Source organism: Alligator mississippiensis, chromosome 11 (genome assembly GCF_030867095.1).
Source record: "Alligator mississippiensis isolate rAllMis1 chromosome 11, rAllMis1, whole genome shotgun sequence".
NCBI classification, from domain to species: Eukaryota; Metazoa; Chordata; order Crocodylia; family Alligatoridae; genus Alligator; species Alligator mississippiensis.
The window spans coordinates 60,487,366-60,499,277 of record NC_081834.1 but is presented as its reverse complement, the minus strand read 5'-3'; the positions used below and the strand labels follow the sequence as shown (position 1 = coordinate 60,499,277).

The window sequence follows — 11,912 nt, the reverse complement described above, 5'->3', positions numbered from 1 at the left end:
GCGCACTCAGGGCCCTCATTATCCCCCACGGGTGGTAAAAGGCTGTAAATTATTGTAGCCATTTCCCCGAGATGTCCGTCACCACCCTTCCCTCCGAAACGTCACACAGAGACATTTGGGGGGCAAGAGAGACGAGCGTACATTCGAGTATGCACAAGGAAGAGCTTTCCAGTCCAGGCTCACAGGTCATTTCCTGATATTTCGTACTTTCTTAAAGCAAATGGCTCTTTTTTTGAACCCGAGCATCCCTGGGGAGAAGTAAAACCAGGCCAGATGGCAAGTTTCAAACATCAGCCTTTCCATACAGACCACCGTAGGCAGCACGAGTTACAATCACCTCCGAGGAAACACTGGCATTTCTGCCGAACTTGTGCAGAGCTGGAAGGGTCTTGCGCAGACTTCCCCAACAACCTCGGAAACATTGTGGGATGAGGCTTGTTGGGCTGACACTGTTTAAATCTTTGACCTCAGGAAGTGCTCCCCAAACTTTGCCTCCATATGAAGGAAGCTTACACCAGGAAACTACGGCTATGGACCGCACCCAGAGTGGTGGCGGATGGGTCCTTCTCGGCTTGGAGGGAGGTGGGCAGTGGGGTCCTGCAGGGTTCAGTCGTCGGACCGGTATTATTTAATATCTTCATCAGCAATTTGGACGAGGGTGTGGAGAGCACTCTCTCCAAGCTGGCTGATGATACCAAGTTATAGGGGAAAGTTAGTACACCGGAGGGCAGGGAGCAGATTCAGGCCCACCTGGACAGGTTGGATCAAAGGGCAGAGAGAAATAGGATGCAATTTTAATAAAGATAAATGCAAGGTACTCCACCTGGGAAGGAGGAGCCCCAGCACACCTATAGGTTGTGGAGTGTCCTTCTCAGCAGCTCGGAGGCAGAGAGGGATCTTGGAGTCATAATTGACTCCAACATGAACAGGAGCCGGCAGTATAATGAGGCCATCCACAAGGCCAATCGCACCTTGTTGTGCATGAGCAGGTGCATGACTAATAGCTCAAGGGAGGTGATGCTCCCCCTCTATGCGGCACTGCTCAGGCCGCAGTTGGAGTACTGCGTCCAGATTTGGGCGCCGCACTTCAAGAGGGACGCGGGGAATCTGGAGAGGTCCAGAGGAGGGCCGCTCGCATGATTAGTGGCCTTCGTGATAGACCCTACGGGGGGAGGTTGAGAGAGCTGAATCTCTTCAGCCTTCACAAGAGACGGCTGAGGGGAGATCTTGTGGCCGCCTATACATTTATTAGTGGACGTCAACGGGGAATAGGGGAAGCGCTGTTTCCTAAGGCGCCCCAGGGAGTGACTAGGAATAACGGGTGTAAACTAGTTGAGAGTGGATTTAGGTTAGATATCAGGAAGAAATGTTTCACAGTAAGGGCGGCCAGGATCTGGAATGGGCTCCCAAGAGAGGTGGTGCTGTCACCTACCTTGGAGGTCTTCAAGAGGAGGCTAGATAGTCACCTGGCTGGGGTCATCTGACCTCGGCCCTCTTTCCTGCCGGGGCAGGGGGGCGGACACGATGATCCATTGTGGTCCCTTCCGACTACAATCTATGAATCATCTTCTCTCCAACAGGCCATGGTTTGCTGTCCGGTGAGCCCACACAACCCCAGACAGCCTCAGGCTTCCTGGGTATAAGCAAGAGTGCATTTTGGCCAAATGAACATCTCTCTTCACCTGCCGGGCCAGTAGAAACACATATAACATGTTCCTCCCCCAGCGAGTTCCCTTCTCCTTCTTCGCGTGGAGAGGACATGAGTCCAGGAAGATGCGGAGGGACCCAGAGGCCAGCTCTACGCTGGGCTCCAAGCCTGCGCCCCAAACCCTGCGGGATCCCTCTGCGCAGGTACTTAGGTCTCAAGTGGACTGTGATCTTCAGGGTTCAGTAATGTTGCCGAATCTGGACTCCATTTCCTCGTGTTTTACCATTCAGGTTTCTAACAAGCTCCGCGAGAGTTCACGTGCGACGTAGTGAAATATCTTTGACCACGCTCGGTAGTTTCCCCGTGCGGTTATGCGCTTTGCCGTTGTAAACGACAGCTTCACCCGAGAAGATCAGCTTGGGCTGGATTTGAGAGCACCTGTCCAGCGCGCCCTGAGGAAGAAAAAAGAGACAAACAATTGCACCATGAATCGCTGCAGGGGGATCCATTGGTGCTAAATCCAAAGCCTAGTCTCAAAGGAGCAATAAGGGAATAAGAGGGGCCACATACACGAATAACATTAAAGCACTGACTGCACCTGTTCTTTCCACCCCCGCCCCCAACATTTTGATGACCAGTGGTTTGGTGAGGGCCAACCCTTCTCATGATCCAGCATCTGACTCAGCCACTTCAATACTGCAGGAATGGCCCAAGACCTTCCAGCACGGGTGCGGTTTTTTGGTATTAAGAAAGATTTTTTTTTTGTGGTAGGAATTGTAACAGGCATGACAAGGTGGCCGAGTGGTTAAGGCGATGGACTGCTAATCCATTGTGTTCTGCATGCATGGGTTCGAATCCCATCCTTGTCGTGCGGCACTTTTATGGAGTGAGGTGGGCACGCTGGAGGGGAGGAACAGGATCCAGCTAGCTCTGGACAGGTTGCAGAGGTGGGTGCATGAAACTAGGCTGGGATTCAACACAGACAAGTGCAGGGCAAATGAGCCAGCAGCACACCTATAGGCTGGGAATCACCCCTCTTGCCAACATGGTTGCGGAAAGGGATCTTGGAGTCATCGTTGACTCCAGGACAGACATGAGCCACCAATGCGAGGAAGTGGCCAGCAAGGCTAACCGCACCTTGTTGTGCATCTACAGATGCATCACAAGCAGGTCCAGGGAGGTGATCCTTCCCCTCTATGCGGCGCTGGGCACGCCGCAGTTGGAGTACTGCATCCAGATGACGGAGAAGGAGCGCATGCATGCATTTCCAAATCACAGACACAGCGCGTGAGACAAGCAGCCTGCACATGGAAGATCTTGCATTTGTTTTAATCCGAGAACATTTAACAAGGATGGCCGCATATGTAGGGAACAGATAAGAAAGGCTAAAGTGGCGACCAAACTTAGATTAGCAACAGAAATCTGCATGGGCTTTGCTCAAGCCGGTGGGCACCAGCCCAGCGTGAGTCCTGACCTGCCCCAGGCGATCTGCCCCAGCCCAAAGCATGCTGGGAGATTGCACCAGGCAGCAGAGCCAGGGGGCCTGAGTTATCTCCCTGCTCTGGGAGAGGGAGTCGGGGGCAGGCCAGGAGCCCGGACCCCTGAGCTTCCCTTGCTCTGGCAGGGGCTGGAGGGTTACGCGGGGGATCGGGGAACCCAGGCACCTGGGTGCCCTCCCGCACCCCAGCAAGCGCTCACCCACCTGAGTTCGGTCTTCAGCTCCACCGCCACGTCTCTGCCCCCCACGGGGAGAAGAGAAGGGGAAGCAGAAAAGCTGGATGGGGAAAGGGCAAGAGGGGCTGAGCCCAGGACAGGGCACAGAGCACCTCTGCCTGGACGCCCTGCCATGCGCTGGGCACCAGGGCGCCCGGCCCAACTACATCATCCCAGCCAAGGCTTTTTCTAGCCGGGGCTTCAAAACCTCCAAGGATGGAGATTAGAGAGCCTCTCTGGGAGCCTGTTCCTGTGCTTTACTAACTGCCTCCTGAGCTTTTCCTCTGATCTAACCTAAACTTGGCTGGATACAACCTGAGACCAATACCCCTTCTTATACCTAGGCCAACGTCTGCCCCAAAGGCCAGCCACCTCTCCTATTCCCGCTGTACCCAGCCTGACACCCCCACAGCCAGCTGCAGCTCCTGTCCCTGCTATACCCAGCCCAATGCCCCAGAGCCAGCTACAGCTCCTACCCTTGTTTTCTGCAGCTGGTCACCCCTGCCAGACCCAGCCACAGCTTCTACCAATTATACCCAGCCTGACGCCCCCCAGATCCAACTCGGGGCAGCAGGGAAACTGAGGCAGGAATGGCGTGACCCGCAACCCAGCAGCAGGTTGCCAGTGAGGTGGGTGAGCACCCAGGTGTCCGGGTCTCCAGGCCGTGCTGCCCTCTGGCATTGCTAGGTCAGAAATCTGAAATTATTGTACGGGAAGCTCAAATCCATGGATTTTCTGCAAAACTATCCTACAAAAAAAGCGTGCAAATAAGTCTTGTTCTTGCTGTAACATCCCTTTGCCGTATGCTGTTCTCATCACGTCCTCAGTCTTGATCAACAGCTTCTTGGAGGCGGTGGTGGCGGTGGCAGGCCCTGCCCCGGGCCCACACAGCGCGTCCCCAGCACCGCAGCCTTGGGGAGGCCATTGACCAGTGCCATGAAGCTTGGCTACTCACACGGCTGGTCCAATATCTCAGCCCGAGCCCGGTCTGGCCCGCTTGCAACACAAGTGCCGAGTCCTGTCCCCAGCAACGCTGGGCTGGGAGCGGGGTAGAGGAGACTTGTCCCCACCTGGATGTGGACGTGTGCAATGTGCCCAGATGTGCTTCCCAGATGTGGGGGTAGCAGCTGGCCTAGAGGACCTGCTGCAGCTGGAGCCTTTGGCTGCACCAGGCCAGGGCGCTGAGGGGGTTGAACCCTGACCCCATGTTCCCGGCGGGGACGTGGTCAATCCCCCACCCCGGGGCACCTGGAAGAAGGCCCCGGCCCAGCCCCGTCTCCTGGGACTGCAAGGGCGGGCAGCCGGCACTGCCCCGTGCACAGCACAGAACCGGGGGCCAGTTTCAGGCTGGATGTAAGGAAGAATTTCTTTATTATCTGAGCCCCCAAGGTCTGGAATAGCCTGCCGCCGGAGGTGGTTCAAGCACCTACTTCGAACACCTTCAAGAGACATTTGGATGTTTATCTTGCCGGGATCTTACGATCCCTGCTGACTTCCTGCCCCTGGGGCAGGGGGCTGGCCTCGATGATCTTCTGAGATCCCTTCCAGCCCTAATGTCTATGAATCTACGAAATCAATGAATTCATGCCACAAAAAAATGCGTGTGCACTTTGAAGATACAGCATCATCTGTTGAGCATCATGCACACAGGGTCGGGACCAAGTGCTTTCAGAGTTGCCCAGCCAAGGTCATTGCAGGCCCGGCTGCCCGTGCTCTCTGGCCTGCTCTGTCTTCCTGGACCTGGTCCTGGGGAAGACTCCAAGCAAGGTATCCTAGAGGGGACCCTGCCGCAGTGGTCAGGTGGGATGAACGGGGACCCTGATTTCTTGCTGTGACCCCATTGACTCCAGCGCAAGAAGGAAAAGACGGCAGGATACAGCAGTGCCGTGCAGAACAGGGCTTGTGCCCAGCCATGGCCTCTCCAGGGGAGTTCAAGCCCTGGCACCTCATGTGGACGTGCTCTGGTGAGATGCTCACGGCAGGACTGGTCCTGAGCACCCAGAGAGCAAGGGCAGGATGACCCGGACATTTCGCAGGTCACCTTTATATCCCATGGTGACATGAGCGGGGAAGAGGGCAGGCTTGGATCCCACAAGCTGCCACAGCGCTGAGGGACCCCATGTCCTCACATTTACTGGGATCTCTGCATGTGTCAGGCCAGGGAGCTGGACCCCAGAGGTGAAAGCTCCCACCTGGACGGCACCTGCATAGAAATCCTGATGTGATCTGCCACCTGAAACCTGGCCTGACCCGGCCTGAGGAAGGGGTCAGACTCCTCTGGGAAGTGGAGGGGGAGAAAACCCTCAGGGCAGATGGGAAGCAATGACTAGGGGAACGTGCAGGATGACGTGCTGAACCAAACCCAAGCACCTTCTCTTCAGTGAAGCCCTTAAGTGAGCCCAGGGAAGGTTTCATGAGGATTTGCAGAGAGCAGAGAGGCCTGAGGATCTGGCCCCGGGGCTCGGGGTTACCCGGGACCCTGCCCCAGGGCTGTCCCTGTGCTTCGCTGCCGGCCCCAAATGTCACGGTCAAAGGTCGTCCGGGGCCGGGGACCCCCGCAGGCCAGGCCAGACCCCCGGTGCCCACAGCCCTTGCCCCAGGGGGATGAACACTCTGGTTGCCGTGGCAACGGTCCTGTTGCTTAAAAGTGTGACATCACAATCCCCAGCCTAACTGTCAGCCCGGCTCCGCCCAGCGCGCTCGTGACGTCGCCGCAGCCAGTCGCACGTCCCGGTCGGCAGTGTTTGCGGAGTTAGTTGATTCACTGTTAGTTGGTTTGTTATGTTTGTTAGGTCGTTAGTTCGATAGTTTGTTATTTCAGTAGTTCATTAGTTCACTCATTCATTAGGTAGTTCGTTAATTCCATAGATAGTTTGTTACTTCATTAGTTCGATAGTTTGTGAGTTCAGTAGTACATTAGTTCAGTAGTTAGTTCATTAGGTAGTCACTTCTTTGGTTAGATAGATCGTTAGTTCCTTCATTAGTTAGACAGTTAATTAGTTCCTTAATTCAGTAGATCAGTAGTGTATTTGTTAGTTAGTTAGTTAGTTTAGTTAGTTAGTTAGGTCAGTAGTTAGTTTCCTGTCGTTCCCCACCCGAGCGGCGGGAGCGCGCGCCTGCAGGAGCCGTGAGTGCCCGTTCACGGGACTCACGGTGCCGTGGTGGGGCAGGGGCTCAGGCTGCGCCAGGCCCAGGACGCGGCCCCGGGCCTCGTCCCTGCTCTCGCCAGCCCGGCTCCTCTCGCCCTCCTGCAGCTCAGGGCTGTGTTTGGTGCAGATGCTGCGGCGCGAGAAGCTGCCACCGCTGCGCCTGCGCTCCAGCACCCCGGGTGAGGGCTGGGCACGGCCCCCACGGCACCAATGGGGGTGGGCGGCACGGGAGGCTTCAGGCCCGGCAGGGTTTGCCTGGCAGGCCAAGCCCCGCTGTGCCAGGTCCAACCTGGACAGACCCGGCTCCGTGCCCCCAGCTGTGCCCCCTGCTCTGCACCAGCAAGCTCCTGGAGACGGGGAGCAGGACTGGCCCCCACGGGCTCCTCACTCTGCCCCGGTCCTGGCCCTGCCCCTGCCCGAGTCTTGCCCGTGGCAATGGCCCTGCTGCCCTCTGCTCCCTTGCAGGGGGGGCCACACGGGCTCTGGGACCCCCGTCCTCACAGCGGTGCTCAGTCCCCCCAGCCTGATGCTCAGCCCTCGTCTCCCCTCAGCACCAGATGCCACCCTGGGCGCAGGCAGGCGGGCAGCAGACAGACTCCCCGCCATTAAGGGCGCTGCGGATTTACCTCCCCTGGGGGCAGGCCGGGAGCAGAGGGAGCCTGCACCCGGTGAGTTTGGGTCGCCTGAGCTGGGGGACTTGTGCGGTTGCGTGGGGAGGGGGAAAGGTCTCTGCATGGGGGCATCCCCTCTCCCTCCTCAGTCTCCATTCCCAGGGGTCGAGCTGATCCAGCCCCTCCAGCCCCACAGCACTTTCTTCCACCCTCCAGATGCCTGTTTGGGCCAGGAGACCCCTCCCCAGCCTTTCTGCCCCTCATCCCTTCGTGCCCTGGCACCCACCCACTCTGTAAGCAGAGTGGGTGCAGCTGACGCGGTGCCCCTTGTCCCCCCCAGGACCAGGAGCAGTGCCGGGGGGAAGTGGAGGGGTGGGGGAGACCCTCCCAGCTGTGCGGGGCAGCTCTGCCAGGGCCGAGATGTGGCCGGACCCTCCCGCTGCCGTGAGTCTCTGCCCTGACCAGGGCGGTTGGGGTCTGATCTGGGGGTCAGGGGTCTCTCCCCAGGTGCCCTGTGCTTCTCCCAGCCCCATGCATGGCATGAGATTCCGGGGGAGAATCTCGCTCCCTGCCGACTCCACGGTCCCTGCAAGAATAAGGGAGGGGGTCGTGGGCTCATCCCCCAATCCCAGGGACAGTCCTTCCCAAACCAGAGTGTTGGAGGGCACCTGGGACCCTGAGTGGGAGGTGGGGGCTCACCTGAGATGGGTAGTAACAGCCAACCCCTGGCACCCCCAGGACCCAGGTCTGGGATCCCTGCCCAACCCCAGGGCTCTGGGGGCTGCCATCCCTGCACCCTGGGGAGGTGGGGAACTCGCTGCCCAGGGGAGTCCATCGCCCCAGCAGCTCTTTCCTTCCCCAGGCGGAGAAACCCCGTGGCAGGCAGCGCCGTCAGCAGGTGAGCGGGACCCAGGCGGGCTGGGGGCTGTGAGGGAGACCGAGTGGGCTGGGCATGGCTGCATGGAGGGGTGGACCAGAGGGACAAGGCTGGGGCTGGGCTGGGGGATGACGGGTGAATGCATGGCCAGAAGGACAGATGGGGTCAACCGGTGGCTACGTGTGCAGACAGGCCATGGCGTGACGTCTCCCTAACCTGCACCGTCTCGTTTGCTGCAGCTGGAGCTGGAGGCGCTTCGGGTCCGGCTGGCACAGGCAGAGCAGGACATGGAAACTGTGCTGTCCTGGTAGGTGTGGGGCTGGGGAGGGAGCTGGCTGTTCCCGTTGTGCGGCACAGGGCTCGGGGCACAAGCCCAGGGCCCATCCCACCTTCTGTGCATGTTTCTGCCTGGGGAAGGGGTGTTTTCTGGGACGGTGCCATCCATCTCTCTCAGCCCAGTAATGGTTTTTTGTCTCCACAGCGCACGGCAAAGGGAGGAACGGCTCCGGGTGAGTTTGTATGGGGCAGGGGTCCTCAGGGCTGTGGGGCAGGGGAGGGAAGAGGCTGAGGCAAGCTTGGCCAGGCTGGGGGACATCCCAGAGGCTGCTGAAGCTGGGAGCAGAGTCCCGACACATGGCGTGCGGGGAGAGGAGGGACCTGATGGGTGCGCAGGGAGGTAACGCTGGTGGGTGCGGGGCCCGATACGCTGGGCGCAGGCATGGGCAGGCTCTGACGGGCTGGGGGGATTCTCGTGCAGGCCCAAGTGGAGGCGCTGAGGAGCCAGAACCTCTTCCTGGTGCTGGCCCTCAAGGCGCAGAGGGAGCAGGGCTGCGAACAGCACGACAGCCCCACGGAGGCGAGTCCTTCTGCATGCCCCTGCCCCAGGGGAGGGGGAGTGTGCGTGTGCCCGTGTGTGCACAGGGCAAGGCTGGCCCCTGCTGTGCCAGCCCCACAGTGGAGGCGACGGGGGGTTGCCCTGGGGGAAGGGCTTGTGTGTGCAGCGCTGGGCACCATGTGAGCTGTGTGGATGGCACAGTGGGACTGGTGGGGTGACAGGTCTGTGCTGCACTGACCTCCCCTGCTCCCTGGGTTACTGCCCCCCAGCCTCCCCACGTACTCCACCACATGCCAGCGCTGGCCCACGGGCTTGATTTTCTCTTCACTGCTATGTTACTTTTTCATTTGCACCAGACTCCCATGGATATGGAGGGGATGGCGGAGGAGTGCTGGCCACCCTGGAGGGGGTAAGTGAGGGACAGGGAGGGCAGGGTGAGGTACGGGGTGTCCTGTAGCTGGTGGGCTCTGGGCCAGGCTATGGCACGTTGCAAGTGATGCTGTTTGCAGGTAGGGGAGTCCTTCCTTCTCCGGTGCTGGTGGGGATGGATTCAGTCCAGGACCCATTTCTGACCAGCTCCTTTTTGTGCAACCAGGAGCATTAGCCCCTGCCAGGAAACGGAGGCAGGGTCCCATGAGGTCAAGGGGACGCAGACCAACCTGCCCCTCCCTGCAGAAGCCAGCACCCAGACTGGGCCCCTCTGCCGGGCTGAAGTGGGGTGCAAGACAGAGTTTGACAGAGGCGAGTCTTCGTTTGAGTGCTCGCCTCCATGACGGGCAGGGGTTCTGGAGAGAGGGGAGGCCGGGGCATGGGCTGGTGGAAGTGGTAGGGCTTGGGGGTTTGGGGTGTCTGCAAGGTGACCAGTGTCTCTGCCTCCCACCCCCAGTGCTGACACGGCGGCAGAGGGGAGGAGGCGAAGGTGGGGAGCACTGAGCAGGTGAGTTGCCAGGACTTCACCCCGGGGTTTGGAGGTCAGAGCTTCTGGCCCAGGTCAGGCCTGCTGGGACAGAAATCCCCGCTGAACCAAGTGTGAGAACCACGTACTGCTCCCAGTTGAGGAGACTCTCCTTTACCCCGTGGTTGTTCCTGGGTGTGAGCAGAGGGGCCGAGATCCAACCCCATCCCGCTCACACTGGTTTTTTCTCACCTGGCCTGCACCCCACCTTGCGCGTGCCCTGATTCTGCCCTTCTCCCACAGGTTTCACCTGGCCTGGATGGTCCCGTGCTGTTTTGCCCCCAGATGAACAGCTGAACTCCTCCCCTCCCCATGCCCCTCCGTCCTCCTTGTTCATGATGCATCTGCCACTGTGATGAGCACCCCTGAACTTTCACTACAGTTTCTATACTTCGAAAACAGCTTTATATATTTTAAAAAATATATTTTATCTAACCAAGGACATAAAATAGGTTGTTTAGGCTAAAAAAGATCGCTTGTTGCTTAGTTGTTTAATTGCTGGCCTCGCTAAAAAAAAAAGCTATATCAACAAAGTCCCAGAAAAGGAAGGGGGGTTACTTGGGAGAGAGCTGGAAGGGGGGTTACTTGCTGGGCTTGCTACACATTTCATCACATGAACAAGTTTAACCTGTTACATAGCTATATAAGGCAGATGCCCACTGGGGTGGGGGTGCGTACTTTATAAACGATTGCCAAACACCACTTTCTACACAAAAATAAAGATTAAGTTAGATCCTTCACTCCTGTGTGTTTATTGACACAAGCGCACCGGACACGAACTCACTGTCCTTTGGAGACAACAATTTCTGGCGACCCAGATGGGACCCTAGCTGACTGCCTTGCCCGGTCCACCTTTTCGGCTCCGGCAACAACTGTGGACGGCGCGAGGGCCAGGCACCACCGACCTTATTCGTCGGAGGTCTGACCGTCTCCTGGTTGCCTGACGGAGTCGTGGAGGGGTACAATGGTGCAACGCTCGAAGGACCAACTAAATCGGGCGGGGCGAGGGAGGTTTCAACGGACTGGTGAGTACTTCTTTCCATATTTTGAGCAGGTTGGGGAAGAGACGGCTTTAAAAGTTCCGACCGTGTAGACGCCCTAGGCGAGTGAGATCGGGTGGCAGCCCCGTGAGCTCCCTTTGATCAGTTTGGTTCTGAGGCTGAGCGGCGGTCGCCGTCCGGTAGTCGGACAATGGGAAGTAACCAGTCCAAGATTCCACCCTGCAGTCCCTTAGGATGCATTTTGAAAAACTGGCCAAAGTTTGGAAGCGACCCTATGATGAAACAACAGATGATTCGGTATTGCAATACATGTTGGCCACAGTACCAACTTGCGGATGCTGCAGCCTGGCCGGAGAACGGGTCTTTGGATTATAGCACAATCTTGCAGTTAGTTGTTTTGTAGGCACCAAGGGAAGTGGGATGAGATGCTTTATTAGAGGCATATATGACTTTGTATAGGGATGGGGTTACACAGAAGTCGTGTGGGATATTTAGGGGAAGCGGGGTAATGGCTTTACGGGGGGTCACCACAGTATGTCCGGAGGAGCCGGACGAGGGAGACGTGCAGTTGCTAATTGCTCCCACGGCTCCCCCATCTTATCCTGTGAGCCCTGCATCACCACAGGGGACTTCCGCTTTCTGCGCAGAAATAAAGATTAAGTTGGATCCTTCACCCCTGTGTGTTTATTGGCACAAGTGCACCGGGCACGAACTCACTGTCCTTTGGGGACAACAACACCAAGTCTCTGGACTCGGGCCTGCACATAGGATGCCCGCCAAAAGACTTTGGCACAAATTACAAATGGGCACCCACAGACTCCCCACAGTTGGCACTGGGAAACGGTCCTATACTTCCCATCCCACCCTGCAATTCCACCATCTCTAGGTCCTTCCCATGGGAACAGCACTGAGAGAGAGTGCATTTGGCATCTGCCTTTCACCCTCTTCAACGTGGGGACATCCTACAACACCTTTGTGGCTACAAGTTCCAGACCTCCAGCATGACAGGGCTCCAGCACTGTGCCCTGACCTGTCGGCAGTGGATTGATAACCGTGTGTCCTTCCATATATTTCGATGTGATATTTTTCTCTGTCTCTCTTAGTAAAGGTGGTTCTTGATGAA

The 11,912-nt window shown here is 57.7% G+C and overlaps 2 long non-coding RNA genes and 1 other non-coding gene across 3 annotated transcripts; all 3 read left to right on the top strand.

The window, feature by feature from the left end:
* Nucleotides 1-2,435: 2,435 nt before the first annotated feature.
* Nucleotides 2,436-2,517, top strand: TRNAS-GCU (transfer RNA serine (anticodon GCU)). The gene has a single exon. It is a non-coding gene; the product is annotated as a tRNA-Ser (tRNA).
* A 5,732-nt stretch (nucleotides 2,518-8,249) lies between these two features.
* On the top strand, nucleotides 8,250-8,831 carry LOC132243895 (uncharacterized). Its single transcript, XR_009455466.1, has 3 exons — nucleotides 8,250-8,305; nucleotides 8,480-8,507; nucleotides 8,756-8,831. It is a non-coding gene; the product is annotated as an uncharacterized LOC132243895 (long non-coding RNA).
* A 1,935-nt stretch (nucleotides 8,832-10,766) lies between these two features.
* On the top strand, nucleotides 10,767-11,912 carry LOC132243894 (uncharacterized). Its single transcript, XR_009455465.1, has 2 exons — nucleotides 10,767-10,813; nucleotides 11,676-11,912. It is a non-coding gene; the product is annotated as an uncharacterized LOC132243894 (long non-coding RNA).